This window comes from Phyllobates terribilis, unplaced genomic scaffold, assembly GCF_046119375.1.
Source record: "Phyllobates terribilis strain yellow unplaced genomic scaffold, ASM4611937v1 Scaffold_5__5_contigs__length_657084704, whole genome shotgun sequence".
NCBI lineage: Eukaryota > Metazoa > Chordata > Amphibia > Anura > Dendrobatidae > Phyllobates > Phyllobates terribilis.
In genome coordinates, this window is record NW_027362765.1 from 59,391,999 (window position 1) to 59,417,450 (window position 25,452).

The window sequence follows — 25,452 nt, forward strand, 5'->3', positions numbered from 1 at the left end:
TGCTGGATTGGAGATATTCTGTGATAAATCTCTGTATGTGACTATAATGTGATTGTGTGTTATACCGGGGGCAAGACGGGGCCATGACTGGATGTAGTGATCATGTGAAGCCGGTAACAGCTCCGGAGATTTCTTACCTGGGATCTTTATGATGTTACATCATCATCTTCTCCCCATTCAGATCCCTACAATATCGGATCCGCTCAGTGGAGATCTTCTATATCAGAGAATTTTCCTGATTGACCCGTCAAGGATGGATAGGGACAGGGACAAGATGGCGGAGAGGATATTCCACCTCACCCTAGAGATCCTCTTCCGGCTTACTGGAGAGGTGAGAGATTCTGATTACGTCACATTACATCATTCTTATCTATGGGAATAACAGATGGACAGAACTGGAGAGGTGAGGACTCCAGAGGAAATGTCTGTAGTGAGATTTATTAATGTGTCTCTCCATAACCAGGATTACACAGTAGTGAGGAAGACCTCTAGTGAGCGCTGTCAGGCCCCTGTGTCTGAGGGATGGGGAAGACCCCTGAGCCCAATCACGGAGCCTCCACCTCACCCCCTGATACATGAGGACATCAATGTCCAGAAGATCCTAGAACTCACCTACAAGATGATTGAGCTGCTGACTGGAGAGGTGACACTTCTGGGAATGCTGGTACATTATACAGTAACGCTATGATTAGGGGGATAATGGTATCATTGTATGTATCAGGTTCCTATAAGGTATCAGGATGTCACCGTCTATTTCTCCATGGAGGAATGGAAGTATTTAGAAGGACGCAAAGATCTCTACAAGGACATCATGATGGAAGTTCCCCAGCCCCTCACATCACCAGGTAATAGACAGGACTAAATACACACGGTCTATAATTATCTGTATGTAAAGAATGAATTCAGTGCCTGTATGTGTTTCCTTCAGTTCTATCCAGTGAGAGGAGAACACCAGAGAGATGTCCCCGTCCTCTTCTTCCACAGGACTGTAAACAAGAAAATCTCTATGTTCCTCAGGATCATCAGGTAGATGGAGAGAAGGTGTCATGAAATCTCCCCTATGATGTGTAGACGGCTGTGAAGGTCTTGTGTTGAGTCTGGTTTTATCCACCGGTATTATACACTGAATGGTCGATTTATTAAACTGTTGTAATATAAACCTTCGTCAATGGAAATATGACCAGTGACTCCAGAGTGCAGCAGGAAATCCAGTGATCACTTTTCTGTGGATCATTTTCAATGTGAATCTACATTATATTGGGAACATAAAAGTATCTGATCATCTTTGAACATTTACAGTGGGGAAAATAAGTATTTGATACAGTGCCGATTTTGCAAATTTTCCCATCTACAAAGATTAGAGTGATCTGTAATTTTTATCACAGGTACACTTCAACTGTGAGAGACAGAATCTAAAAATAAAATCCAGAAAATCACATTGTATGATTTTTACATAATTAATTTGCATTTTATTGCATGAAATAATTATTTGATACAATAGAAAAAAAGAACTTAATATTTGGCATTGAAACCTTTGTTTGCAGTCACAGAGGTCAGACGTTTCCTGTAATTCTTGGCCAAGTTTGCACACACTGCAGCAGGGATTTTGACCCACTCCTCCATACAGATCTTCTCCAGATCTTTCAGGTTTTGGGGATATCGCTGGGCAACATTGAGTTTCAGTTCCCTCCAAAGATTTTCTATAGGGCTCAGGTCTGGAGACTGGCTTGGCCACTCCAGAACCTTGAAATGCTTCTTACAGAGCCACTCCTTAGTTGCCCTGGCTGTGTGTTTTGGGTCATTGTCCTGCTGGAAGACCCAGCCGTGACCCATCTTCAATGCTTTTACTGAGGGAAGGAGGTTGTTGGCCAGAATCTCACGATACATTACCCCATCTATCCTCCCTTCAATACGGTGCAGTTGTCCTGTCCCCTTTGCAGTAAAGCACCCCCAAAGTATGATGTTTCCCCCACCATGCTTTACAGTTGGGACAGTTTTCTTGGGGTTGTATTCATCCTTCTTCTTCCTCCAAACACGGCGAGTGGAGTTGATACCAATCTATATCTATTTTGGTCTTTACTTTGGTCTTTACCATCCAGATGGTCATTGGCGAACTTCAAATGACCTGGACATGTGCTGGCGTGAGCAGGGGTATCTTGCATGCTCTGCAGGATTTTAATTCATAACGGCGTAGTGTGTCACTAATAGAAATGTTTGAGACTGTGGTACCAGGTCCTCCCATGTAGTTCTAGTTTGATTCCTGACCTTTCTCAGAAACATCCTTACACCCCGAGGCAAGATTTTTCATGGAGCCCAGACTGAGAAAGATTGACAGTCATCTTGTGTTTCTTCAATTTTCTAATAATTGTGCCAACAGTTGTTGCCTTCTCACCAAGCTGCTTACCTATTGTCCTTTAACCCATCCCAGCCTTGTGTAGGTCTACAATTTTGTCCCTGTTGTCCTGTGTCGTGTGTGTGAGTGTCCCCCTAGCAGTGTATGTACAGCCAACTTCTGGCTGCAGTACATACACTGCTTTAAAAGAAAAAACCTATGGATAATTACCTATCCGATGGATGGGAGAGGCGTCCGGTCCGGTCCCGCTGCTTCCAGCATCTGCCGTGAAGCGATCAGCTGACTGTCACGTGACCGCATTGTAAATCAGCTGACCGGAAGCCGGTAAGCTACAGTTACCTGATCGCTTCACCGGCAGATGCTGGAAGCGGCAGGACCGGACCGGACGCCTCTCCCATCCATCGGATAGGTGAGTATCCATAGTTTCTCCTGCGCCTCCATAGAAAAGAGCTGGAATTACGCAGTGTGTGAACACCGCTGCGTAATTCCATCGCTTATAATGGGCACAATAGGAGAAAGCGCAGGACGCAGCTGCGTAAAGAATTGACATGTCAATTCTTTACGCAGCTGCTTTTTCGCGCTGCGTAAAATCACACTGTGTCTGAACGGCAAAGTGAATTTCCCATTCACTTTGCAGGCAGACACAAGGCACATTGCGTATTTTGAAAAAGGGCGCGCAAAAAAACGCAATGTGTGAACGCAGCCTTATGCTCATAAAAACAATAATTATGCACAGTTAGTCTTATCAGTGTGTCTCTTCAATTCACAGAGGACATTCACTATTTGCTGTGATAGGTATACCATAAATTTCACTATATTTAATGGGTATTTAAAGTGCCAAATGGTAAATGACATCCTCATATTGTATGTATCACAACACGCTAGCTAATAGGGAATATTTAGGAATTTCAGTTCCACTATCATTCATGTTTTTTTCAGAAGAATAGACTTTATTTATAGAAGGAGTGTAGCTGTCTACAAATGTTCAGTGTAAAGGTGCGCTCTAATCAGTCCATTACTTAAGCTCCACTACTAACCTATAGTACACAATAGCCCATTTAAAACAGTCCCCTAGAACTGTGGGATATTTTCAGTGTAAAAATTTCAGGTTCTCCTGTTGAGTTACTATTGAAAGAGTGACGAAACACGTCTCGAGGTAGAGACAGACATTATACAGTGGGTACGGAAAGTATTCAGACCCCTTTAAATGTTCCACTCTTTGTTTCATTGCAGCCATTTGGTAAATTCTAAAAAGTTCATTTTTTTCTCATTAATGTACACTCTGCACCCCATCTTAACTGAAAAAGAACAAAAATGTAGAAATTTTTGCAAATTTATTAAGAAAGAAAAAAAGAAAAACTGAAATATCACATGGTCATAAGTATTCAGACCCTTTGCTCAGTATTGAGTAGAAGCACCCTTTTGAGATAGTACAGCCATGAGTCCTCTTGGGAATGATGCAACAAGTTTTTCACACCAGGATTTGGGGATCCTCTGCCATTCTTCCTTGCAGATCCTCTCCAGTTCCGTCAGGTTGGATGGTGAACGTTGGTGGACAGCCATTTTAAGGTCTCTCCAGTGATGCTCAATTGGGTTTAGGTCAGGCCTCTGGCTGGGCCAGTGAAGAATGGTCACAAATTTGTTCTGAAGCCACTCCTTTGTTATTTTAGCTGTGTGCTTAGGGTCATTGTCTTGTTGGAAGGTGATCCTCCTGCCAAGTCTGAGGTCCAGAGCACTCTGGAAGAGGTTTTCATCCAGGATATCTCTGTACTTGGCCACATTCATGTTTCCTTCAATTGCAACCAGTCGTCCTGTCCTTGCAGCTGAAAAACACCCCCATAGCATGATGCTGCCACCACTATGTTTCACTGTTGGGATTGTATTGGGCAGGTGATGAGCAGTGCCTGGTTTTCTCCACACATACCGCTTAAAATTATCACCAAAAAGTTCTATCTTCGTCTCATCAGACCAGGGAATCTTATTTCTCATAGTCTGGGAGTCCTTCATGTGTTTTTGAGCAAACTCTATGCAGGCTCTCATATGTCTTGCACTGAGGAGAGGCTTCCGTCGGGCCACTCTGCCATAAAGGCTCAACTGGTGGAGGGCTGCAGTGATAGTTGACTTTGTGGAACTTTCTGCCATCTCCCTACTGCATCTCTAGAGCTCAGCCACAGTGATCTTGGGGTTCTTCTTTACCTCTCTCACCAAGGCTCTTCTCCCACGATTGCTCAGTTTGGCTGGACGGCCAGGTCTAGGAAGACTTCTGGTTGTCCCAAACTTCTTCCATTTAAGGATTATGGAGGTCACTGTGCTCTTAGGAACCTTGAGTAATGCTGAAATTCTTTTGTAACCTTGGCTAGATCTGTGCCTTGCCACAATTCTGTCTCTGAGCTCCTTGGGCAGTTCCTTTGAGCTCATGATTCTCATTTGGTCTGACATGCACTGTGATCTGTGAGGTCTTATATAGACAGGTGTGTGCCTTTCCAAATCAAGTCCTATCAGTTTAATTAAACACAGCTGTAGTCCAATGAAGGAGTAGAACCATCTCAAGGAGGATCACAAGGAAATGGCCAGCATGTGACATAAATTTGAGTGTCTGAGCAAAGGGTCTGAATACTTATGACCATGTGATATTTCAGTTTTTCTTTTTTAATAAATTTGCAAAAATTTCTACATTTTTGGTTTTTTATATCAGTCAAAATGGGGTGCAGAGTGTACTTTAATGAGGAAAAAAAATGAACTTTTTAGAATTTACCAAATGGCTGCAATGAAACAAAGAGTGAAAAATTTAAAGGGGTCTGAATACTTTCCATACTCACTGTATATGTATATGCGTATATATATAAATATATCTATAATATAATCAGCTAAGCATGTCTCTGTCTGAAGCCTTTATAGACTGCGCATGCGTGACGCGCAGTCTGGCTACAGACAGAAGACCGCATCCAGCCGTTACAGGTAAGAGGAGTGCATGGCGCCGGAGATCGCGGTATGCGTAGACACTGAACGCGTACCGCGATCTCCGGCGCTATACTTACCTGACCAGGAGGAGCATTTCCGCAGCGCCTCTCTCTTCGCTGGAGACCGGGGCAGGAGTGAGGTGTCATATCGGTGCATGCACATAGCGCTATCCGCAGTGTGTCTTCAGCAAAATGGCGCCAGACAGCGCGATGCTCCGGTGCCACATTCCTTCCCCGGCCTCCGGCTGAACAGGACACCGAAGCGCTTGAGTATAGAGAAGAAAGGTGTTTATGTGTACAGCGTGAAAGGGATGAGGGGGCCACACATACCAGGATTGTGGGGTGAGGGGACCATGCATACCAAGATTGAGGGGTGAGGGGGCCACACATACCAGGATTGTGGGGTGAGGGTGCCATGCATAGCAGGATTGGGGATGAGGGAGCCATGCTTACCGGGATTGGGGATGAGGGTGCCATGCATACCGGGATTGGGGATGACGGGTGCCATGCATACCGGGATTGGGGATGATGGGTGCCATGCATACTGGGATTGGGGATGATGGGTGCCATGCATACCGGGATTGGGGATGAGGGGTGCCATGCATACCGGGATTGGGGATGAGGGGTGCCATGCATACCAGGATAGGGATGAGGAGTGCCATGCATACCAGGATGGGGGTGAGGGGTGCCATGTATACCAGGATGTGGGTGAGGGACCCATGCAAACCAGGGTGAGGGATACCATGCATACCAGGATTGGGGATGAGGGGTGCCATGCATACCAGGATTGGGGATGAGGGAGCCATGCTTACCGGGATTGGGGATGAGGGAGCCATGCATACCGGGATTGGGGATGACGGGTGCCATGCATACCGGGATTGGGGATGACGGGTGCCATGCATACCGGGATTGGGGATGACGGGTGCCATGCATACCGGGATTGGGGATGACGGGTGCCATGCATACCGAGATTGGGGATGATGGGTGCCATGCATACCGGGATTGGGAATGATGGATACCACGCATACCAGGATTGGGGGTGAGGGGTGCCACGCATACCAGAATTGGGGATGAGGGGTGCCATGCATTCCAGGATTCGGGTTGAGGGGTGCCATGCATACCAGGATTGGGTGTGAGGGGTTTCATGCATACCAGGATTGGGGATGAGTGGTGCCATGCATACCAGGATTGAGGGTGAGGGGTGCCATGCATATCAGGATAGATATGAGGGGTGCCATGCATACCAGGATAAGATGGTGGGGACAGGAGGGGGGGCAGCACAAATACCAGGATGGGGTTAGCACATACCAGCATGGGAGACCATATACCAATAAAAATGCACACAACCCGGGCTTAGAACGGGTTCAGTAGCTAGTAGAAGAATTATTGCATTAGTGAGACTTTGTGGTTATATGTTTTTTTGTGTTGTTAGTCCAGTCATTCCCTCAACTCCCATGACTTGAGTTACTGTAGTTCACTAGTGTAGTATGTTGTATGGGTTGTTTATTTATATAATTATTAAAAGTTAAGGTTTATTATCCATTTTCATTGAGAATTGGATACAATTAGGAGGCGACCGGTTGGCTTTATACAGGAGACCTGCAGCTATTTAATCTTTTCTGTTCTTCTAAATCATTTCACACGATTTCCCTATCAGTCTGTGACTTTTACAATATTTCTTTCAGGGTAAAGTTATGACCTATATTCATACTACAGAGACATATGTGAGGGGTGATGAGCGGTGTAAAGAGGAGATTCCTACAGATAACCGCACAGGTGAGTAGTAACCACTAAATGCAGAGAAGTCACAGGTTCTACCCAGTCACTGACTTGTAGAAATGTGTTGATCTTTTTAGGGTTTGTAACAGAATATTGATGTATGATTGGACTGTAAGAAAAATTGGATGGCAAATGTTTAAATTGACTGAATGAAACACTGTTTTTTCAACACAAACAATACAGAAGAAGGGCTCATGTGATTGTAGGTTTGGGTCCCCTGAGGTGCTAAAAAATATTGCTGCCACTCCTGAAAAATTGAGGAAAAAACAATAAAATTGTTCAAATAAAAATATCAGCTCACCAAGGAAAAAGCAATCCCTCATACAGCTCCAACGATGGATAAAAGGTTATGAGTCTCAATAAACGGCAACCAATATCATTATTTTTTTACAAACTTACAAGTTTTGTATCGCTGTAATTCTTCTGACTTGGAGAATCATCTTGCCGGGTAATATTTACAGCAAAATGAACTCAAAACCCAAATAGCGATGGTTACTGTTTTCCCAGTTTGTTGTATGATAAAATAAATATTCAAAACGAGAATTTGTCCCACTGCTATAGGACGGTATTCCGTATATTAATTATTAATGTCAGGCTTGACTATCAATAACTAATATCCGGCTAATACCTCACCTGTTATTGCTATGATTCCTTTGCTCTGTACTATACTGAACAATGACTAACTGAGACAAAACCGTGTATTAATAAATATATTTATTACACACAAGTCTACAGTTAATATGCTACTAATTACCACACTTAACACAGTATAAAATAATCACAATAGTACACAATACTAATATACAAATAATTCCCAATTACCTAATTATAATTTCCACTCACTTTACCTTGAAATCACACATACAATAGTAGTTATAACCCACCCGTCTATCACTACACTATCCCTATGGAGAACAAGGGGTTAATAACAGTGATACTTAGCTGAGTCCAGGTGAGGCTGAAGATCTCGGGGTGCTGGACAGTGGGAAGAGGATCCTGGGTCTCAGGGGAAAAGAGGGAGGTTGTTTGTGGGACTGTAGCTTGGAGGGCATAGAGGAGAAAGAGTACTTGATATGTGGTTAGAAGAGAAGGGGCTGTGGGGAGGGCGAGCCGAGAACACTATGCTGTGGGCTGCTGTGCAGATGGGAGGACAGCGGCAGGTCAGGTGAGGGCAAGCAGGGAAGAAGGAAGAGAGAGCACATGGGGCCGAGAGGTAGGGAGACACGGAGGGGCCTATGAGCTAAGGTAGGGGGCAGAGAGAGAAGAGCACACCTGGACTGGGGCAGGAGAAGAGAAGAGAGAGTGCTGCCAGTGCCAGATATGCTCTCCCATTTGGCTACACACCCCTTACCCACCTTCTGCATGTGTGCTTGCAGGTTGCGAGTGCCCGGCGCAGCCAAGTGACATCACCGCTCCTGGTACACGCATCACTGCAAGCACCTGTGCGCTCCCTGTCGGCGGGGCACTTTGAAGTGGCGGGCGCCCGCACTGATGTAATCATATCAGTACTGCCATCCTGACCTCTGCAGGCTGCGGCTGTTGCCAGGACACAGGATATCTTTGATCCTTTTGTCCTGGCAGTCTGTGGTTATCTCATGACATGGTAATTAACCATATCCGCACATAGCGACAGACTGTAAAGGGACATCTGTCCATCTTTTGATATGCCCAAACTTTGCTTGTCCTAGGCATATCTCAACAGTGGTGGCATTATTAAGCATGGCGACATTGGACATGGGGGAATAATATGACATACAGGTGGGGACAATTATATATGTGGAGACACAATTATATGTATGTGCATGGGGCCATAGGCACATAAGGCAATATATGCACACGCACATATACAGACACTCGCATACATGGTAGTATGCAAATATATATATATATATATATATATATATATATATATATATATATATATATATATATATATATACAGTACAGACCAAAAGTTTGGACACACCTTCTCATTTAAAGATTTTTCTGTATTTTCATGACTATGAAAATTGTACATTCACACTGAAGGCATCAAAACTATGAATTAACACATGTGGAATTATATACTTAACAAAAAAGTGTGAAACAACTGAAAATATGTCTTATATTGTAGGTTCTTCAAAGTAGCCACCTTTTGCTTTGATGACTGCTTTGCACACTCTTGCCATTCTCTTGATGAACAAAGCACAGATTTCCACTGGTCTAATGTCCATTCCTTGTGTTCTTTAGCCTAAACAAGTCTCTTTTGCTTGTTGCCTGTCCTTAGCAGTGGTTTCCTAGCAGCTATTTTACCTCGAAGGAATGCTGCACAAAGTCTCCTCTTAACAGTTGTTGAAGAGATGTGTCTGCTGCTAGAACTCTGTGTGGCATTGACTTGGTCTCTAATCTGAGCTGCTGTTAACCTGCGATTTCTGAGGCTGGTGACTCGGATAAACTTATCCTCAGAAGCAGAGGTGACTCTTGGTCTTCCTTTCCTGGGGCGGTCCTCATGTGAGCCAGTTTCTTTGTAGCGCTTGATGGTTTTTGCAACTGCACTTGGGGACACTTTAGCTGTGTGCCCATTATGCGTTTTTTAAGCGTTTCCGCAGCGGCAAAAACGCTGCAGAAACGCTTAAAAAATGCATGGTAGAAGGCCTGCCATGGTCCCCAATGATAATCCGCATGTGCTGTGCACATGCTGCGGAAATTTCCGCTGCGGATTAACATTGTGGAAAAAAACGCAGCATGTCTATTAATTTTGCGGAAACGCTGCGTTTTCGCCGCCATTGACTTGTACTGAAACGCATGGATTACGCATCATTGCATATGTAGATGCTCAATCCATGCGTTTCAATGTGCTGATGGTACCCAGGTCTAGAGGAGAGGAGACTCTCCTCCGGACCCGGGTACCATAGTACCTGTAAAAAAAAAGAATAAAATAAAAAATAAATGTTATATTTATCTTCTGATGGCCCCCGCTGCGCTCGTCCTCTCATGCCGGCAGATCGTGATGGACTGGAGGACCTGCGCTGACGTCACAGTCATGTGACGGCAGGTCCTTCAATGCAGTGCACCGCGAGCTGCCGGCAAGGGAGAACGGAGCGAAGCAAGACTGCGGGGGCCATCGGAAGGTAAGTATAGATTTATTTTTTATTTTTAACCATTCTTTTGGTCACACTATATAAATCCATGCCGTTTGCATGGATTTATATAGTGTGACCCGAGTTGTCAAGCACTTTCCAAGTGATGCTAAAATTGCTTGGAAAGCGCTTGTCAACCAGCATGCGGAAATGCATGTGAAGAACGCTTTACATCCGCATGTCCCTGGCAGGAAAAACGCATGTACAATCCGCATGTGTTTTTTTTCTGCCAGGGCGATGCAGAAACGCTCAGGAAAAATCCGGAGCATTTCTGCATCGTGGGCAAATAGCCTTTCAAAGTTTTCCCAATTTTTCGCACTGACTGACCTTCATTTCTTAAAGTAATGATGGCCACTCGTTTTTCTTTACTTAGCTGCTTTTTTCTTGCCATAATACAAATTATAACAGTATTCAGTATGACTATCAGCTGTGTATCCACCAGACTTCTGCACAACACAACTGATGTTCCCAACCCCATTTATAAGGCAAGAAATCCCACTTATTAAACCTGACGGGGCACACCTGTGAAGTGAAAACCATTTCCGGTGACTACCTCTTGAAGCTCATCAAGAGAATGCCAAGAGTGTGCAAAGCAGTCATCAAAGCAAAAGGTGGCTACTTTGAAGAACCTAGAATATAAGACATATTTTCAGTTGTTTCACACTTTTTTGTTAAGTACATAATTCCACATGTGTTAATTCATAGTTTTGATGCCTTCAGTGCGAATGTACAATTTTCATAGTCATAAAAATACAGAAATTTCTTTAAATGAGAAGGTGTGTCCAAACTTTTGGTCTGTACTGTACACTGCTCAAAAAAATAAAGGGGACACTCAAATAACACATCCTAGATCTGAATGAATGAAATATTCTCACTGAATACTTTGTTCTGTACAAAGTTGAATGTGCTGACAAGAAAATCACACAAAAATCATCAATGGAAATCAAATTTATTAACCAATGGAGGCCTGGATTTGGACTCACCCCCAAAATTAAAGTTGAAAAACTCACTACAGGCTGATCCAACTTTGATGTAATGTCCTTAAAACAAGTCAAAATGAGGCTCAGTATTGTGTGTGGCCTCCACGTGCCTGTATGACCTCCCTACAACACCTGGGCATGCTCCTGATGAGGTTGCGGATGGTCTCCTGTGGGATCTCCTCCCAGACCTGGACTAAAACATCCGCCAACTCCTGGACAGTCTGTGGTGCAACATGACGTTGGTGGATGGAGTGAGACACGTTGTCCCTGATGTGCTCAATCGGATTCAGGTCTGGGGAACGGGCGGGACAGTCCATAGCTTCAATGCCTTCATCTTGCAGGAACTGCTGACACACTCCAGCCACATGAGGTCTGGCATTGTCCTGCATTAGGAGGAACCCAGGGCCAACTGCACCAGCATATGGTCCCACAAGGGGCCTGAGGATCTCATCTTGGTACCTAATGGCAGTCAGGCTACCTCTGGCGAGCACATGGAGGGCTGTGCGGCCCTCCAAAGAAATGCCACCCCACACCATTACTGACCCACTGCAAAACCGGTCATGCTGAAGGATGTTGCAGGCAGCAGATCGCTCTCCACGTTGTCTCCAGACTCTGTCACATGTGCTCAGTGTGAACCTGCTTTCATCTGTGAAGAGCACAGGGCGCCAGTGGCGACTTTGCCAATCCTGGTGTTCTGTGGCAAATGCCAAGCGTCCTGCATGGTGTTGGGCTGTGAGCACAACCCCCATCTGTGGACGTCGGGCCCTTATACCACCCTCATGGAGTCGGTTTCTAACCGTTTGTGCAGACACATGCACATTTGTGACCTGCTGGAGGTCATTTTGCAGGGCTCTGGCAGTGCTCCTCCTGTTCCTCCTTGCACAAAGGCGGAGATAGCGGTCCTGCTGCTGGGTTGTTGCCCTCCTACGGCTCCCTCCACGTCTCCTGGTGTACTGGCCTGTCTCCTGGTAACGCCTCCAGCCTCTGGACACTACGCTGACAGACACAGCAAACCTTCTTGCCACAGCTCGCATTGATGTGCCATCCTGGATGACCTGCACCTTCTGAGCAACTTCTGTGGGTTGTAGAGTCCGTCTCATGCTACCACGAGTGTGAAAGCACAACCAACATTCAAAAGTGACCAAAACATCAGCCAGAAAGCATTGGTACTGAGATGTGGTCTGTGGTCCCCACCTGCAGAACCACTCCTTTATTGAGGGTGTCTTGATAATTGCCAATAATTTCCATCTATTGTCTATTCCATTTGCACAACAGCATGTGAAATTGATTGTCAATCAGTGTTGCTTCCTAAGTGGACAGTTTGATTTCACAGAAGTTTGATTTACTTGGAGTTATATTCTGTTGTTTAAGTGTTCCCTTTATTTTTTTTGAGCAGTGTGTATGTATGTATATATATATATATATATATATATATATATATATATATATATATATATATTGTAATGCAGCGACTTGCTGGCATTACGGTAATGGTCCAGGATGTGTTTTACCTGACCATGTACCTTCCCCCTCAGGTGACTGGTCACATGACTGTGACATAGCACAGGTCCTGCACGCACAGAATGTCTGTCTGATCACATGACTGTGACATCAGCAAGGTCCTGTCAGTATGTGTGTGTGTGCACTGGATGCATATATAAACCCTGCTTGATGGGAGACAGATGTGTTCTGTGAGAGAGGCGTAAGGCCTGTTCCGTGTGTGTGTGACACCGACCGTGTGAGGCCTAGTGAGGCCGAGTGAAGCCTGGTGCCTGAAAGGTCGAGACTGGATCCTGTGTGGATGCTAGTGGCTTTGGAAGGCAGAGGTTTGAGGAAGAGTCCTGAAAGGCAGAGCCTGGATCCTGTGTGGATGTCAGTGGCCTTTGAGGGAACGACGGCTAGAGACCCCTACCTGGGAAGCCGCAAAGCCACAGTGGTGGCGGATTACTGAGGAAGAGTCCTGAAAGGCAGGGCATGGATCCTGTGTGGATGTCAGTGGCCTTTGAGGGAACGACGGCTGGAGACCCCCACCTGGGAAGCCGCAAAGCCACAGGGGTGGCGGAGTAATGGACTGAGACAGCTAAACCCAGCAAAGGTAATACCCTGTGTTATATGGACATTAATAGGGACATTGCTATGTTATTACCTTGCTGAAGGCTGTACCTGGAGCAAGTGGGCCGGTGTGTCACTTGGCTCGTGAATATTATATATATGTGTGTCGGCGTGCCACTGAGTTGGACCCGGTCATATGCGGTTTATGAAGTGCAATAAACTGCAGCATTGTTTAAAAACGGAAAGACATTGCACGTGTGCATTGATTGTCGCAGCGAAGCGAGTATCCCTCATTATGATGTCTAGCGCTGCCTTACATATGGCTCGAGAATGCTGGCAACTGCAGCCCGGTTGCTAGCTGCAACGACAACCCGGTTGCTAGGGGCATCTGCAGCCCGGTTGCTAGGGGCAACGGCACAGGACGTCGAGTGTGGATTAAAGCATCTGGCTGCAACTCGGCGGGGTTGCGAAGATTGTCGTCGCACTCAAACCTGGTTTGCTGTGGCTCGGCGGGGCTCACGAAGTTTAAAGCATCTGGCTGCAACTCGGCGGGGTTGCGAAGGTTGTCATCGCACTCAAATCTGGTTTTGCTGTGGTTTGGCGGGGCCACGAAAATTTTTCCGAGGAGAGCGGTGTGTGAATAGTGTCCTGAGGAAATGCAGGAGCAGATAAAAATGGCTCTGAAAGGAGCAGCAACTGAGTCTAAAGCTATTGTGCGATTAGAGCTATTAAAGTGCCTGTTAAAACCGGAGCAGGTATTTGAGAAACGTCTACTGGACATGAAACTGGACATGGTGCAGGAACCACAGGAGTGGTGGGCACCATATGGAATGGCGACAGTGGACCATTCTATGAATTCTCCGGGGGCGCCAGTGTTGTCCCAGAGTGCCCGGGGAGGTGGTAAGAGCTGTTGTGAACTGAGTCTTAAGACTATTATTGATTTTTCTTGTAAAAATTTCCCTGCCGGTGTGGTTGTTAAAAAGGGGGCGGAGTCTAAAAAAGGGGTGGTTGTTCAAAACAGCGTGGAGGATAGAAAATCAAAAAAAATTACTGGTGGTGGGTTGGTACCTCCTAAAAATGACAATGTGACCATTGATAACGGGGTAGCTCCAGTAGAAGGGGGTGACGTCAAGGTGGGAGGTGACCTCTTAGTCCACAACACCATGGGGAGTGACACATAGCTGACGGTGACACTACGAAAGTAGAAGGAGAGGTCAGTCAGGAGGGGCTAGACGAGGTGAGAAAGTCCCCATCTCGTAGACGGCGCAAGGGCCACAAAAAGGTTGCTCCTGTAGACTTGGCTGAAAATGAAAATAAAGAGAATGTAGTACTGTGTGCCTTTGCTTCAAGTGTGGATCCTCCTTCCGAGGCAGAAGAGGAGGTGACGTTGCCAGTAGCAACCTCCGGTACGGTACCGAGTCAGAAGGATCTGACAGCCCTGAAAGAGGAGGCGGCCAGTTGTGACCAAGAGCTGGAGCCTATCGGCCAGCAGGGTCAGAGTGACGTGCAGCAATTATGTGAAAACCTGGGGAATGTGTCCTCAGACCAATTGATCCTGGAGTCTGAACAGCAGAAAATACACCAGCTTGTGAAGAACTTACAGCGAGATCTAAAGGGAAACAACGAGGAAATTAACCAGTGGAAGGAAATGTTCTACGCAATTAAGGAGGACCGCCGCAAAATCAAGGAAGAGGTTTTGCAGTTGAAGCTTGAGAAGGAGGCGCGGCAAGATGGTGTTTCTGGACGCGAACAAATCCTAGAACGACTGCGCAAACAGCTCAACCAGGAGCTGTGTGACTCCAAGAAGGAGTGTGGTGAACGCAGTAGGGAACTGCAACAGAGTAAGAGAGATTATGAGGATCTCCTCAAGGTGAAGAGAAAACTAGAGGAGGATAAGGCGGGTGCAGAGCAAGTGCGCCAAGTGGTTGAGACCACTCTGCAAGACACCCGTGAGGAGAATAATGATCTCCGGGGAAAGACCCTAGATCTGGAAGCTCAGGTGAAGGAGCTACAGATGTCCTGTGATACTCTCCAGAAGGCGGAGACGTACCTTAAGGAAACAGTCAGCAAGATGGAAGCTGAGCGAGAGAGGATGGAGGAGTCCATCGGAAAAGCCACAGACCAGGGCCAGGAGTTGACCGCTGGTGATGGAAGGTATGAAGCAGATACCTCCTCGAGTGATGTGGGTTCGGTGGATGTCGGAGCCGAGATCAAGCAGCTCAAGGAGTTGCTACAAACCCAGTGGACGCAAGAGAAGCGTGAGAGACTGGCTATTGAGAGCCGAGTGGGCGCATTGGAGACGGAGAGGTCTGAGAGAGCTCTGCTGCTGGAAGAGCAGTTGAAGCAGGAAAAGCTTCAGAGACGGGCCGCTGAGAGGCGAGTGGTGGAGCTAGAGGAAGAAGTTTCCGGGCTCAAAAGTCGCCTGACAAAGTATCACTCAGTGAACGAGGCCTTCTTGGAGAAGGAAAAGGGCGAACACTTTGCACTCACTCCCTTATACCATGAGAAGGTGGACCTGAGGAGAGCTAAGAGAGTGTTAACCACAGATAAATGTGAGATGGAAGTGGTCAAGACGAAAATTAGTGAATTTGTAGCTGTGAGTCAGCTCAGGGGAAGCATACAGGGTGAAGAAGCTGGAGGTCAGTTGCCCCTGAAACCTGAGCTGGTTGATCGTCTGGAAAACACTGGTGAGACCGAAACGTCTCGGTACAAGTGCCTTGTAGATGTACCCGAGGATCTGAGGGAAGAATGCACCAGTGAGTCCGTGCATGAGGAGTTTAAGAAGGCCGTGGGAGCCTGTAAGGTGTACTTGACCTCAGAAGCTAAACTGCTGGTGGTCCTGTCCACGACCGAAGTCACAGTGAAGAGGGTGGCTATCCTAAGTGACATGCACTGGCGATGTATTCGCACAAAGCGGTTTCTCCGGTTGAAGGCGGAACAAGCCTTTAGACAACTGGATTTGATGAGGAAAGCTCACAGTATGCGTGAAGAGGTCATCCGGGTGCCTCATGTTCTGGTGAGGAAGCTCGTTGGGAGAAATGGTCGAGCCATGCAGATGATGGTCAAGAAGTCCGGGGTGGTGAAAGTAAGCAGTCCACGTGATCGTCAGGACTGGATACCCGACAAAGACGGCATGGTATCATTCTCCGCTGTAGGAACAGAAGAAAGCCTGGGATATATGCGCATGCTGTTGGAGTACCGAATGACCTACCTGCAAGAGGTAGAACAGTTGAATCTCGCTGGACTGCGAGTGGATAGACAGCATCATCTGAGTAGCAGAAGAGGGCATCCGTGTAGAAATTATGAGACCAAACAGAGAAAGGGCCCCTTAAATAACAGAACAGCTATAGCTGGAGTTAGGGACCTTTCAAGATGTCCTGAGAGTAGTGGGTGTGGGTTTAGAGGTAGTGAGACCTCCAGTAACTCAGGTTTGAGCAGCCCATACAAACGACCCAATAGAGGACGGGACAGTACGGAGTCAAACCGAACCTTAGATACCAGGGCATGTGAGTCACATCGCTGTATGACTGACCGCTGGGAGCGGGGGAGACCTGACAAAGTTACGACTGACCGCTGGGAGCGGGGGAGACCTGACGAGGTTACGTCTGACCGCTGGGAGCGGGGGAGACCTGACAAGGTTACAACTGACCGCTGGGAGCGGGGGAGCTCTGACAAGGTTACGACCCGGAAAGGTGACCTGACGAAGTCAGTGACAGTGACAAATGGTAGGTCCCTAAGGAATAGGCTAATGTCGTTGACTAATGTTCCAGGGGCTGAGTAGCACAATTGTAAAGTACATGGTCTCTATGTGAACTGGGGGTTATAATGTCATTGTGTATATTATGTGTTCAACCCCACAAGTTTGAACAGAGGGGGGGGGGGGTATGTAATGCAGCGACTTGCTGGCATTACGGTAATGGTACAGGATGTGTTTTACCTGACCATGTACCTTCGCCCTCAGGTGACTGGTCACATGACTGTGACATAGCACAGGTCCTGCACGCACAGAATGTCTGTCTGATCACATGACTGTGACATCAGCAAGGTCCTGTCAGCATGTGTGTGTGTGTGCACGGGATGCATATATAAACCCTGCTTGATGGGAGACAGGTGTGTTCTGTGAGAGAGGCGTAAGGCCTGTTCCCGTGTGTGTGGGACACTGACCGTGTGAGGCCGAGTGAAGCCTGGTGCCTGAAAGGTCGAGACTGGATCCTGTGTGGATGCTAGTGGCCTTTGAGGGAACGATGGCTAGAGACCCCTACCTGGGAAGCCGCAAAGCCACAGTGGTGGCGGATTACTGAGGAAGAGTCCTGAAAGGCAGAGCCTGGATCCTGTGTGGATGTCAGTGGCCTTTGAGGGAACGACGGCTGGAGACCCCCACCTGGGAAGCCGCAAAGCCACAGGGGTGGCGGAGTAATGGACTGAGACAGCTAAATCCTGCAAAGGTAATACCCTGTGTTATATGGACATTAATAGGGACATTGCTATGTTATTACCTTGCTGAAGGCTGTACCTGGAGCAAGTGGGCCGGTGTGTCACTTGGCTCGTGAATATTATATATATGTGTGTCGGCGTGCCACTGAGTTGGACCCGGTCATATGCGGTTTATGAAGTGCAATAAACTGCAGTATTGTTTAAAAACGGAAAGACATTGCACGTGTGCATTGATTGTCGCAGCGAAGCGAGTATCCCCCATTATGATGTCTAGTGCTGCCTTACAATATATATATACACATACATACAGTACAGACCAAAAGTTTGGACACACCTCATTTAAAGATTTTTCTGTATTTTCATGACTTTGAAAATTGTACATTCACACTGAAGGCATCAAAACTATGAATTAACACATGTGGAATTATATACTTCACAAAAAAAGTGTGAAACAACTGAAAATATGTCTTATATTCTAGGTTCTTCAAAGTAGCCACCTTTTGCTTTGATGACTGCTTTGCACACTCTTGGCATTCTCTTGATGAGCTTCAAGAGGTAGTCACCGGAAATGGTTTTCACTTCACAGGTGTGCCCTGTCAGGTTTAATAAGTGGGATTTCTTGCCTTATAAATGGGGTTGGGACCATCAGTTGTGTTGTGCAGAAGTCTGGTGGATACACAGCTGATAGTCCTACTGAATAGACTGTTACAATTTGTATTATGGCAAGAAAAAAGCAGCTAAGTAAAGAAAAACGAGTGGCCATCATTACTTTAAGAAATGAAGGTCAGTCAGTCTGAAAAATTGGGCAAACTTTGAAAGTGTCCACAAGTGCAGTTGCAAAAACCATCAAGCGCTAAAAAGAAACTGGCTCACATGAGGACTGCCCCAGGAAAGGAAGACCAAGAGTCACCTCTGCTTCTGAGGATAAGTTTATCCGAGTCACCAGCCTCAGAAATCGCAGGTTAACAGCAGCTCAGATTAGAGACCAGGTCAATGCCACACAGAGTTCTAGCAGCAGACACATCTCTACAACAACTGTTAAGAGGAGACTTTGTGCATCAGGCCTTCATGGTAAAATAGCTGCTAGGAAACCACTGCTAAGGACAGGCAACAAGCAGAAGAGACTTGTTTGGGCTAAAGAACACAAGGAATGGACATTAGACCAGTGAAAATCTGTGCTTTGGTCTGATGAGTCCAAATTTGAGATCTTTGGTTCCAACCACCGTGTCTTTGTGCGACGCAGAAAAGGTGAACGGATGGACTCTACATGCCTGGTTCCCACCGTGAAGCATGGAGGAGGAGGTGTGATGGTGTGGGGGTGCTTTGCTGGTGACACTGTTGGGGATTTATTCAAAATTGAAGGCATACTGAACCAGCATGGCCTACCACAGCATCTTGCAGCGGCATGCTATTCCATCCGGTTTGCGTTTAGTTGGAGCATCATTTATTTTTCAACAGGACAATGACCCCAAACACACCTCCAGGCTATGTAAGGGCTATTTGGCCAAGAAGGAGAGTGATGGGGTGCTACGCCAGTTGACCTGGCCTCCACAGTCACCAGACCTAAACCCAATCGAGATGGTTTGGGGTGAGCTGGACCGCAGAGTGAAGGCAAAAGGGCCAACAAGTGCTAAGCATCTCTGGGAACTCCTTCAAGATTGTTGGAAGACCATTTCCAGTGACTACCTCTTGAAGCTCATCAAGATAATGCCAAGAGTGTGCAAAGCAGTCATCAAAGCAAAAGGTGGCTACTTTGAAGAACCTAGAATATAAGACATATTTTCAGTTGTTTCACACTTTTTTGTTAATTATATAATTCCACATGTGTTAATTCATAGTTTTGATGCCTTCAGTGTGAATGTACAATTTTCATGAAAATACAGAAAAATCTTTAAATGAGAAGGCGTGTCCAAACTTTTGGTCTGTACTGTACATATTTTAGGACATTTCCCTTTACACCCACAAAAGAAAATCAAGGAATGCAGGAAAAGGAAGTTTCCTCCAGCGATGACAACATCAGTTAAAAAGTAGAAAAATCATCTTTATTAATCCAGTTATAAAAAATAGTAAATGTAGTCACAATGAGACATCCATAGTACACAACCGACGGGTTTCAGCTAAAAGCCTTAATCATGGTATGTGGATAAAGTCTTTAGGGCTTCACATCAAAAAATCAATCATCAAATGGAAAAATAAAAAGTTATGGCTCTACGAAGGAGGATAAGAAACAAAATGCAAAAACATAAATTGAAACTGAAAATGCAAAAAAGAAAATTGCCACTATGGAATTAAATAAACATTTATTAATCAACTTTTTTGTGCCAACATATTGTTAGAAAAACCTTTAACACATAGTGGAGGAGTGCAAAAAAAGAATGTTGGGCATATATGGTGGCTGTCATGGTTTGAGGAAACAAAATTACCATGAAGTGTAGTTACCGATTATCTCCACTTTTAGATTTCCTGTTTTTCAGTGGGATAGTTTTGATGATTTTTTGGGAGGTTGGCCTCTATTAGTCTTCACTGAATATCAGTTCAAATTGAATTGTAGCACAATTTGTATTGAAATGTTATAGAATATATAAATATTATAATTATCAATCTAATTTCAAGGTTATCTTAAAATTTCCATTTTATTCTTGGCAGATTTGTCCACTCTTGATCATACAACCACATCGGATACACGGAAAGAACATGACAATATCCCAGATTTATCCCGTACACTTCACAGTAAAGATCTACCATCTGATCCTTTTGAAAAGCTTCTATCTTCTGATTCATCACAGACTATTATGCAAAACAAAAATAACAGAATTGATTGTGAACATCAAATAGCTCAAACAGGAAAGAAGCCATATTCATGTTCAGAGTGTGAGAAATGTTTTTCAAAAAAATCAAATCTTGTTGTACATGAGAGAAGTCATAGAGGGGAGAAGCCTTTTTCATGTTTAGAATGTGGAAAGTGTTTTACAGCTAAATCCAGTCTTCTTAAACATGAGAAAAGACACACAGGTGAGAAGCCATATTCATGTTCCGAGTGTGAGAAATGTTTTGCACACAAATCATATCTTGTTGCACATAAGAGAAGTCACACAGGGGAGCAGCCATTTTCATGTTTAGAATGTGGAAAGTGTTTTACATTTAAATCAAGTCTATTTAAACATGAGAAAAGACACACAGGTGAGAAGCCATATTCATGTTCAGAGTGTGGGAAATGTTTTACAGAAAAATTATATCTTGTTGAACATTGGAGAAGTCACACTGGGGAAAAACCATTTTCATGTTCAGAATGTGGGAAATGTTTTACACAAAAATCAAATCTTGTTGCACATGAGAGAACTCACACAGATGAAAGGCCTTTTTCATGTTCAGAATGTGGAAAGTGTTTTATAGGGAAATCAAAACTTGTTAATCATCAGAAAAGACACACAGGTGAGAAGCCATATTCATGTTCAGAATGTGGGAAATGTTTTACAAGGAAATCATATCTTGTGATACATGAGAGAAGTCACACAGGGGAGAAGCCTTTTTCATGTTCAGATTGTGGGAAATGTTTTACACAGATATACTCTGTTGTCGCACATCAGAGAACTCACACAGGGGAGAAACCATTTTCATGTTCTGAATGTGAGAAATGTTTTAAAAAGAAATCACATCTTGTCTCACACCTCAGAATTCACACAGGGGAGAAGCCATTTTCATGTTCTGAATGTGGGAAATGTTATACAGTGAAATCAAGTCTTGTTAAACATCAGAAATCTCACACAGGGGAGTAGTCATATTTGTGTTCAGAATGTACAAAATGCTTTACAAGTTTTAGCCAATACCAGGGAGGCTTGCAGTCCCAGATGTAATAAAATAAATGTTATTGGGCCGTTTACCTATGCAGAATCTTTTCTCCGGCCTCTCATTTATCAAATAGATTGAAATACAAAAGTGGTCGCTCCCACATGTTCACCCTATCTCCCTCCTGTAGCAAGTAACGCCCTCCTCTGCCCCCATCCCCTCCACCTCCCACCTCTCAACAGGCTTTCTGGGTCCAATTTAATTTACAGGAGATGTATTTGTAAAATGCAATAGACTCTTTTCTTTGTCCTCAAGCAAATCTCTATATCTTTCTTATTTCATCAACATTTGTCATACAGCATGACTTCAGCCATGGTTCTTCCTTGGTCATTGGTGAGCCTATTCTGATTTGCAGACTAAGTCGACGCCAATATGAGAATCGTCTGGTCTCATTTCAAATCTATAAAAGCCATATTTAATCTCCCTGACGACCTTTGAGAAGATATGTAGGGGATCTTCTTCTACTAAGGGGCTAATTTCAGAAATATACTCAATGATAAATGCCTCCCTACCCTCCCTGACATCCCGACACATGTATCTGATTAAAAGGGAGACTTATCGGGGAAGAGAACTTCTTCTTCTTACCTGGAAAACTATTTGGGCAACAGTTACTGAGACATTGATTTGTACAACAATTAAAGAGAACCTGTATAAAATAATGATGTTCTGGTACCACACTCCAGAATCAGCTCTCTTCCTCTCCTTGCACTGTCCGTTGTGCTGTACTGCCCCTTCCCCCAAATTACTTGTCCAGAGATGTATCAGTAATCACAGTTATATCTGTTGTGCTCAAAACCTGGTTTCATCACAACAGACTTAAGTGTGGTTCGTCTCCAAACAGTGTAGGGGGAGGAGCAGTAGTGCAGAGCTGACAGTGCTATGGAGAATTGATTAAAGGGTTTATAATGTGACACAGCTCAACTCAGCTGTGCTGCTCCCTGAAGTTCCTTTGAGGAATGGGCGAACATATGAATGAAAGGTAGGGGTATAGTCAAAACCATAATGCATTAACCAATCTTCCATAAAATAGCAAACTTTCGTTTCTGAATGTTGATCAGACTGCCTTCAGAACAATAATTTTACACATTTACATAAGAATTAATTTCATTTTGTTCTAAGTAGTCATTTAAACATTTTTTTATGTCATTGATGGTTCCCACTGTGACAAGATCTTTAGATAGGCTATGCAGCAGAGTTCTCTTGTTGCTCCTGAAGAGTGAACCTTTTTTGTCTAGACGAAGACAGTGCCCTTTGTCTGTTAAGGTGTTTTTTAAACCTAACAACTATGGGTGGCTGGGTGCTCGGATGTGCTCGGCAAACGTCGAGCATTAGCCTGTGCTCGATTTCAATCTGGAAACCCCACCGCGCATGTTTGGCTGGTGTTACACAGCCAATAAGCATGCGAGAATTGCCTGCGAGTCACTGTAATGCTGTAGCCAGCTTGGTAGTAGCATTACTGTGATTGGCTTGCCATATCACATCATCGCGAGTTATAAAAGGACAAGTGCCGCCAGGCTCGACACACTGATGCCATTGCACAGCTCTGTGACAGTTCTTATTGGAGTGAGAGAGTGTGTGCCGGTGTGTATGTGAACAGTTTAATGAATCAGAGTCCTGTAGTGTTGATACTGGTGCTGAAGCTGAACCATCATACTAACAGTCCTTGTAAGAAGCTAATTTTGTGCTTTGCTGTTTGTATCAAATACATTCTGCATTTAGCCTGGAGAGGGATAGAGATTGTAGGAGCAGGGAGAGTGGCTGAATACCGTCTCCAGGCAGGGATTAGGGCTTTGCAGTCCATTGCTAAATATATAGCTGCGGCAGTTAACCACTTTTTTATTTTTTGGGGGGTGAAAAAATGTACTATATTGCTACCCATAGAGTGTTACTTTATGGTACGTTTCTGTGTTATATAACACTCCAAGAAAGTGATGAAACATTTTTCTGGATTCAATTACTCACCCATAGTGCATTACGTACGTTGCAGTCCATTTTGGTATTATATAACAGTCCAAAAAAAGCGTTGACACTTTTTTCTGTATTCAATTACTCATCTATAGAGTATTGCATGCTCCGTGGGCGACAAAGATGGCAGAATCACACGAGACTCCCGAGGGAATAATATTTCTGGATTCAATTAGTTACCCATAGAGTATTAGGTACCTTGCAATACGTTTCGGGGTTATAAAACACTCCAAAGAAACATTGAATAATATTTCTGGATTCAATTAGTTATCCATAGAGTATTTTTGTGTTTTCTGTTACATTTCAGTGTTATACAGTGGGGGAAATAATTATTTGATCCCTTGCTGTTTTTGTAAGTTTGCCCACTGACAAAGGCATGAACAGTCTATAATTTTAAGGGTAGGTTAATTTTAACATTGAGAGATAGAATATCCCCCAAAAAAATCAAGAAAATCACATTGTATAAATTAGATATATTTATTTGCATTTTGCAGTGAGAAATAAGTATTTGATCCCTCTGGCAAACAACACTTAATACTTGGTGGCAAAACCCTTGTTGACAAGCACAGCAGTCAGACGTTTTTTGTAGTTGATGATGAGGTTTGCGCACATGTCAGGCGGAATTTTGGTCCATTCCTCTTTTCAGATCATCTCTAAATTATTAAGATTTTGAGGCTGTGGCTTGGCAACTCGGAGCTTCAACTCCCTCCATAAGTTTTCTATGGGATTAAGGTCTGGAGACTGGCTAGGCCACTCCATGACCTTACTGTGCTTCCTTTTCAGTCACTCTTTTGTTGCCTTGGCTGTATATTTTGGATCATTGTCTTGCTGGAAGACCCAGCCACGACCTATCTTCAACGGTCTTACGGAGGGAAGGAGGTTGTTGGCCAAAATCTCGCGATACATGACCCCATCCATCTTCCCTTCAGTACGGTGCAGTCGTCATGTCCCCTTTACAGAAAAGCACCCCCAAAGTATGATGTTTCCACCAGCGTACTTCACGGTTGGGACGATGTTCTTAGGGTTGCACTCATCTTTCTTCCTCCAAACACGGCGAGTTGAGTTAATGCCAATGAGATAAATTTTTGTCTCATCTGACCACAGCACCTTCTCCCAATAACTCACAGAATCATCTAGGTGTTTATTGGCAGACTTCAGACGGGCTTGCACATGTGCCTTCTTGAGCAGGGGACCTTGCGGGCACTGCAGGATTTTAACCCTTTAAGGCATAATGTGTTACCAATGGTTTTCTTGGTGACTGTGGTCCCAGGTGTCTTGAGATCATTAACAAGTTCCCCCCCCCGTGTAGTTTTAGGCTGATCTCTCACCTTCGTCATGATCAAGGAGGTGAGATTTTGCATAGTGCTCCAGATCGATGTCAATTGACAGTCATTTTGTATTTCTTCCATTTTATTACTATTGCACCAACAATTGTCTCCTTCTCACCCAGCGTCTTACTTATGGTTTTGTAACCCATTTCAGCTTTGTGCAGTTCTATGATCTTGTCCCTGACATCCTTAGCTCTTTGGTCTTGCCTATGTTGTAGAGGTTAGAGTCTGACTGATTTATTGAGTCTGTGGACAGGAGTCTTTTATACAGGTGACTATGTAAGACAGCTGTCTTTAATGCAGGTAACAAGTTGATTAGGAGCGTCTAACTGGTCTCTAGGAGCCAGAACTCATAATGGTTTGTAGAGGATCAAATCTTATTTCTCACTGCAAAATGCAAAAAAGATTATCTAATTTATACAATGTGATTTTCTTGATTTTTTTTTTTTTTTTTTTGGGGGGGGGGATATTCTATTAATATTAAAATTAACCTAACCTTAAAGTTATAGACTGTCCTTGTCTTTGTCAGTGGCCAAACTTACAAAAACAGCAAGGGATCAAATACTTATTTCCTCTACTGTATCACACTCCAAAAAAGAGTTCGAGATTATTTCTGGATTCAATTAGTCATCTATA

The 25,452-nt window shown here is 44.5% G+C and overlaps 1 pseudogene; it reads left to right on the forward strand.

The window, feature by feature from the left end:
• LOC141271448 (uncharacterized) overlaps window positions 1-25,452 on the forward strand; it is a 305,103-nt pseudogene that overhangs the window by 153,403 nt on the left and 126,248 nt on the right.